This window comes from Grammomys surdaster, unplaced genomic scaffold (assembly GCF_004785775.1).
Source record: "Grammomys surdaster isolate TR1022 unplaced genomic scaffold, NIH_TR_1.0 125574, whole genome shotgun sequence".
Lineage (NCBI taxonomy): Eukaryota > Metazoa > Chordata > Mammalia > Rodentia > Muridae > Grammomys > Grammomys surdaster.
In genome coordinates, this window is record NW_021620421.1 from 1,398,758 (window position 1) to 1,405,297 (window position 6,540).

A 6,540-nucleotide genomic window follows, 5' to 3' on the forward strand; every position below is an offset into this window, starting at 1 on the left:
CCAGCAAGCCAGGACCAGCACCCAAGGCTCCACCTTTCCCACTGGCTGTCTTGATCCCCACTTTGGATGCCCCCATAGAATGTAGGCTCTTCTTTTCCTTCTTTCCTGTTTCTATTTGTTTTGGTTCAACTCTTGTCTTCTTTCTTTTGTGTCTTGCTCATTTTCTCTCTGTCTTGTATCTTTGGGTGAGTTTTCTTTTACTGTCTCCATTTTCTCTCTTCCTCCTCTCTGCTGCTTTCTTCAATCCGATCAGTTTTTTTTTCTGACTCTTTCTTTCTGCTCGTTGCCTCTCTCTGCCCCTTGCAGCAGGAGTCTGCCCTCTATCATCCTGCAACAGAAGACGCACTCCGTCGTTGTGGATCTTCACACAGAAGCAGCCTGGATATGGTGGGGTTTGATTAAGGCCCAAAATAAAGTCTCAAGAAAACTTTGCCCTTCCTTTATTGATTCAAAGACGAAAAGCCATTGAGATCCTTTAGCCCAGTGGTTCTCAACCTTCCTAATGCTGCAGCCCTTTCATACAGTTCCTCATGCTGTGGTGACCCCCAACCATAAAGTTATTTTGTGGCTACTTCATAACTATAATTTTGTTACTGTTATGAATCAATGTAAATGTCTCTGATATGTAGGATATTTGATACCATGACCCACAAAGGGGTCACGACCCACAGGTTGAGAACAGCTGCATTAGCAAGATCTGGAGAAGCAAAATTAAAGAGACACCACCCTTCCTCTGTAGACCATAGGCACTGGCAGGAGAAAGGCCTTTTCCTGAAGCTGTTGAGGAGGATATTGGGGACAGGAGCCTGGCACAAACACAAGTGTTAACCTGGTTTTGAGTGAACTGTCTCAGAAGACCCAGTTTTTTTTTTTTAAATACCACAGTAGGCAAGAGTGCTTTGGAGTTTGAGAGGGCCTAGAATCAAACTCCAGCCCTGGCACCATCCATCCCTGATCCTTACAGAAGGCCTTCCTGTGGGGTGGCTGGAGTGAATTAAATAAGGACCCTGGACCAAAGTCCTTGTAGCCATGAAGAGCAGACCCAAAACAGATGCAAAACACTCAAAATAATGCCAAGTAAAGGTTTTATCGGAGGGTCTGGTTCTCCTCAATGTGGGGGCTGATCATACAATCTATAGGAGGCTGTTGCTTCCATGTTTGGGCCTGAAGCCAACAGAGCTTGGGAAAGCAAGCAATCAAGCCAGGAACTAGAGAGGGACGCCAATGGGAACCTCAGGTGGGACATGCAGGTGACAGAGTCCACACTGGTCTCTCATTCTCCTTAGTCTCCCTCTTTGAAGGTGTTTGTGGTCTGCTGGGGAAGCTGATGCCTGTTTCTAAGCCACTCTATCCGATGGATCCAGGGTTGAGGAAGTTGGAAGCCTGGGAGAAAGCAGAAGAGCCTGTAGGACTGGGACTGCCTCAGTACAACCAGGAGACCTTGTAGACCAGCAAGGAGCTTATCACCACAGCTAACTGGTTTGTGTTGCTCATGTTGGTATCTGTGTCTGTGTCTGTGTGTGTGTGTATCATGTGTGCACACGTGTGTACACATGCTTTGCCATCCCTGTCTCCTCCAGAGTACGGGAGAAGTCCAGCTGCGCTCTGACACTAACACATCCTTTGGTGTCTAAGCTGTTTTTGCTGAGTACAAAAGCCACCACAAGCCTCCCCCACCCCCAGTGGCCAGGCTATTTGGGCCTTTAATATATTTTCTCTTGGATTGCTCTTCATATTTTTATGAAGGACATTGCAAATATATGCATCTTGTCTCTAAAAAGTTTTAAAAAACTTCATTTGCTTTAGTTAAGAAATATCACATATATTTATCTTGTTCAACATGCTGTTTTTGTTCTCTTTTCTTTCTTTCTTTTTTTTTTTTTTTTTGAGACAGAGTTTTTCTATGTAGCTTTGGCTATCCTGGAACTTGCTTTGTAGACCAGGCTGGCATCAGATTCACAAAGACCTACCTGCGTCTGCTTCCCAAGTGCTGGGATTAAAGGCGTGTGCCACCATGCCTGATTGCTCAACATGCTATTTGAATGGATGCGTGTATCCTGGGATGGGTAGATTGGGGTCATTAACATATACAGTACCTCACATACTTTCTTTTGAGGTGAGAACCTTAAAATCTACTCTCATACCAATTTTCAAGAGTGAAATATATTGCTATTAACTATAGCCACAGGTGAACTTTCTTTAACTTTTCTCCTTTTAACGGCCCAATGTGAATTCTGGACTGAAGTTAGCCTGCTTCTTTTCTTATGTGCTTTAGAGCTTTAAGCTAAATGTTATATTGCTAAATAAATATTCCACAGTGTCCTTTAAACTCATCAGGTGGGTCTAATGCACAAGTGGGCATGGACGTCACTTGTCCATGATGACAGTGACTAGACACAACAGGGTTTACACAGGGCTCGCATGAAATAGGCACTTAAATCCCAGGACTGGAGAGGATCAAGGTAATGTGTCTAATAAGGGATGGGTCCTCCATCTGGCCCAAGTACTATAATACTATTGTATCATGTGGCTTTTGAGAAGAAGGACAAGGAATGGGTATAGTGGCCAACTTCTTTTGCCTCTGTATATGTGTGTGGTGTATATGTATATTTGCATATATATATATACATATATGTATATATATATATGTATATGTGGAAGCTAAGGGACAGTCTTGGTTGTTATTATTCATGTGTCACTGATCCTGTTTTTGGGACAGGAGCAGTAGGCTAGGCTGGCTAGCTAGCAAGCCCCAAGGGCGTGCTTGATCTCACTCCTCTCCAGTGCTGGCATTATAAGCATGTGCCTGGCTTTTTGGTATTGGTTCCAGGACTGAATTCAGAGACTCCTGTTTGCAAGGCAAGCACTTTTCTGATTGAGGCATCTCTCCAGCCCAGATACAGATGATTTTTAAAAATCTATTCATGAGAAAGAATGCAAGACAGAGCTGGGTTTAAGCATCCCCTCCAGATTCTGCACCCCTTCATTTGTTCCATCTATAGCATGCTCAGGAGACAGTACATTTTACCTCTAGGGGTATGACTGTGGCTGTGGCTGGCCTAACCCAGTTCCAGTGGCAAGCTTGGGTTGTGGATGGAAACGGGGGTCGGGGGTACAGGGAGAGGAATTGTCTTGTGTATCGGTTGGCTTGACATTAAAAATCTATGCTCCCTTTGTGTGTCTAGGAAGAGCTTCCTGTGGGGTAGGAACTTCCCATTTAAGGACTGTGCTTCCTTCTGTGTACGGTGTTCAGGAGTGGATGTGATTCATCACTTCCTGGACAAGGAGTTTCAGTAGGGAATGGAACAGTAGTTCTCAACCTGTAGGTTGCAACCTTGCGGAGGGTGTCACATATCAGATATCCTGCAGGTCAGATATCCTGCAGGTCAGATATTCACACTATGATTCACAGCAGTAGCAAAATTACAGTAGCAATTAAATAATTTTACAGTTGGGGGTCACAGCACAAGAAGCTGTATTAAAGGGGCGCAGCATTAGGAAGGTTGAGAACCACTGAAGTAGAGCTTCCTGACTTGCCTGCTCCTCTGCTGAGGAGCTGCTAACAGTCAGTGTGACCCTGGAGCCTCATGCTGTCTATGCCGGGGGCTGTATTGGCTTGGGGCCCAGGGGTTAAGTGCAGGAGTCTTCCACCCTCACCAGCCAGCAGCTAGACAGTCTTGGGTTAGACAGTCTCTTGAGAGGAAATAAACTCACACAGCAAGAAGAAGCTATTAGAGTTTGTGTATCACAGTGTCTGGTGGTACCCTAGCCCAACAGAACTCAAATCATGGCCCTTGCAACAAGATCAGCAGTATCTCCTTGGAAGTCATTAGAAGTGCAGATTCTCAAAGACCACTCTACAAGACAATCTGAAAACTCAGACTAAGCCCGATCCCAAGTTCTAACTCAAGTTAGAAATCCCTGTCCCAACCCACTCACTACTTCATGTATAGCTCCTGAGTGGAACTCAGCCTTCCAGCTTCTCATCTGGCTTCTTACCCTTCCTCAAGACGACCCCTGCTTCCTAGGCACCTTCCATAGAAGACAGTAGTAATACCTGCTCTAGTAGTGTTTTAATTAAAAAAATTAATTTAGGGGCTGGAGAGATAGATAGCTCAGTGCTTAGAAACACTGTTTGCTCTTCTAGAGGACTGGGGTTCAATTCTCAGTACCTACATGGCAGCTCACAACTGTCTGTACTCCATTCTAGGATATTCAACACTCTCTCTTGGCTTCCTTTGGTACCAAGCACACACCTATGTTGCTTAGACATTTAGGCAGACAAAACACCCGCATACAAATAAATACATACATAAAAATTTTAATTCACTGGGCGGTGGTGGCGCATGCCTTTAATCCCAGCACTTGGGAGACAGAGGTAGGCAGATTTCTGAGTTCGAGGCCAGCCTGGTCTACAGAGTGAGTTCCAGGACAGCCAGGACTACACAGAGAAACCCTGTCTCGAAAAAAACAAAAAAAGAAAAAATTTTAATTCAATTTGATTTTGTGTGGATGAATGTTTTACTTGCATGCATATCTGCACAACACTTGTGCTCCCAGTACCCACAGAGGCCAGAAGAGGGCATCAGATTCCTTGGAATTGGAGTTCTAGATGGTTTGTGAGTTATCATGTGAGTGCTGGGAATCGAACCTGGGTCCTGTGGAAGAACAGCTGGTGCTCTTAACTGCTGAGCCATCTTTCATGTAAATCTTGACCTGAAGGCAGCCTGAGATGGTTCACTGACTCTATCCCTACTTTGTCTTTCTCTTGACAGCTACAGAGAAGCATTGAACTCTTCTCACTTCCAAACCTGTGTCTACAGGTGATTGGTCTTCTGTAGACGGAACTTTGAACTTCAGCCTCATTATCCCCGTGATAGAATCACACCAGGCATCCAGGAACTTTTGCTTGCCGTTTTATTAAATATACTAAACATAGATTTCTGTTTGATTTACGTCTGTGTCTGTGAATTCAAGATATCCTACAGAGAGCGAGTGAATGAGCTAATAGTGCCAGTCAGCTTACTGAAACACGTAGGCAAGATGTTGTACATCTTGCACGGGCTTGGATCTCTCCAGAGGGAGGAAACATTTTCTGCAAAGGAGCTGGTACCCTGCTGCAATTTCTGTAATTGTTTGCAGTAGGGAACCACATGGCCACAGTGCTCATGGGCTCTGTGAGTTAGGATGGTGGTTCTCAAACTTGAACATGTGTTAAGATCTCTGGTAACACACAGGCTCCTGTGACCCACCCCTAGAGTTTCTGATTTGGTAAGTCTGGAGTTGGGCCAAAATTTTATATTTGTAACTTTTTTTGTATTGTAAATTTTCAGATGTGGCTGCTCTCTAGACACCACTCTATAAAGCACTGGATGAGGGTAGTACCAATATGGTACCAGATAATGCCCCCATCTGTCAGCAGCCTAAGTCTGTGAAAGTATTCTCATTTATTAATGGGGGAATAGCTGAATACATGGCAATATGTTGTATGGTACAATAATTGAGAGGAATCAGATGGGAATGAATTGAATCCAAGTATCAACAGAGAAAGGTAATTTGTCAAATAATTTATACAGCATCATCCCATGTTGGTAAAACAAACCCAAAATCAATAATACATTTCTTCAAACCTTGAATCCTATATCAGCTGAGCAAAGAGAGTAGACCATACCTGGAATAAAAGTACCATTGGAAGTTAAGGGAGAACAGCTTACTAACAGTCTTCCTGCTTGGCTTAAGAAGATGAGAGTAATTTTAAAATTCAAGAAACAATAAAAACTACTTTAGTATCCTTAAAGAGACAGTTGGGAGCCTGCTTTGTTTCTCCCTTAGAGGAGATGGGAAACATCCCTTCTTTTCTATCTACAGGTGAAATGATATTTTCTTCTTGGGATCTGGGCAAGGCCAGATGAACAAATCATACAGGAGGTTCCAACCAGTAATGCACTGGGAGTCCAGCCACTCCATGCTACTTCAAGATGTTCCTGGATGTAGGAGGTATGTATTACACCAGTACAATCTTGCCATTGTGGGTCCAGGACAAGTGGATCCCAGTGGTTCATTTCCGAAAACTGGCTGGTCAATGATTTCAGCACTGCTGGGCAAGAAAGTGTTTCCTCCTCAGGGGACAGAAGTAAGTAAGACCCAAAAACTCACATCTCATGCTCACAAGTAGCAAGAGGCACTGGTCCTAGCATGGGTACTGAAGACATGGTGCCTTCAGGTTGGAGGTGAGGGCAGACAACTTCAGATGGTCAAGGCTGACTTTAGACTCCACTTAATTGTACTTTTGGACTGTCTCAAGTAGCTGCTAGGTGCAAGGGCCTTGGGCTATGTGTTGGGGTCTCTGCCAACCCTGCATAGTGTTGACAGTCAGGAAGCCCGGGTTGCATTTTAAGACCATACTTGTCATCTGGTCCCTTATGGGAACAGAGAAAGGAAAACCTGTTTGAGATCCAGTGTTACTTACCCAGTATAGAAATTCAGGAGCTTTGGTCTTTGTGGGAAAGACAAGCAGAAGAGACAGTTTCTGCCACTGGG

At 44.2% G+C, this 6,540-nt stretch overlaps 1 long non-coding RNA gene across 1 annotated transcript; it reads left to right on the top strand.

Moving 5' to 3' along the window:
- Positions 1-1,433: 1,433 nt before the first annotated feature.
- Positions 1,434-4,938, top strand: LOC114638324. The gene is made up of 2 exons (XR_003713863.1): positions 1,434-1,479; positions 4,776-4,938. It is a non-coding gene; the product is annotated as an uncharacterized LOC114638324 (long non-coding RNA).
- The last annotated feature ends 1,602 nt before the right edge of the window (positions 4,939-6,540 follow it).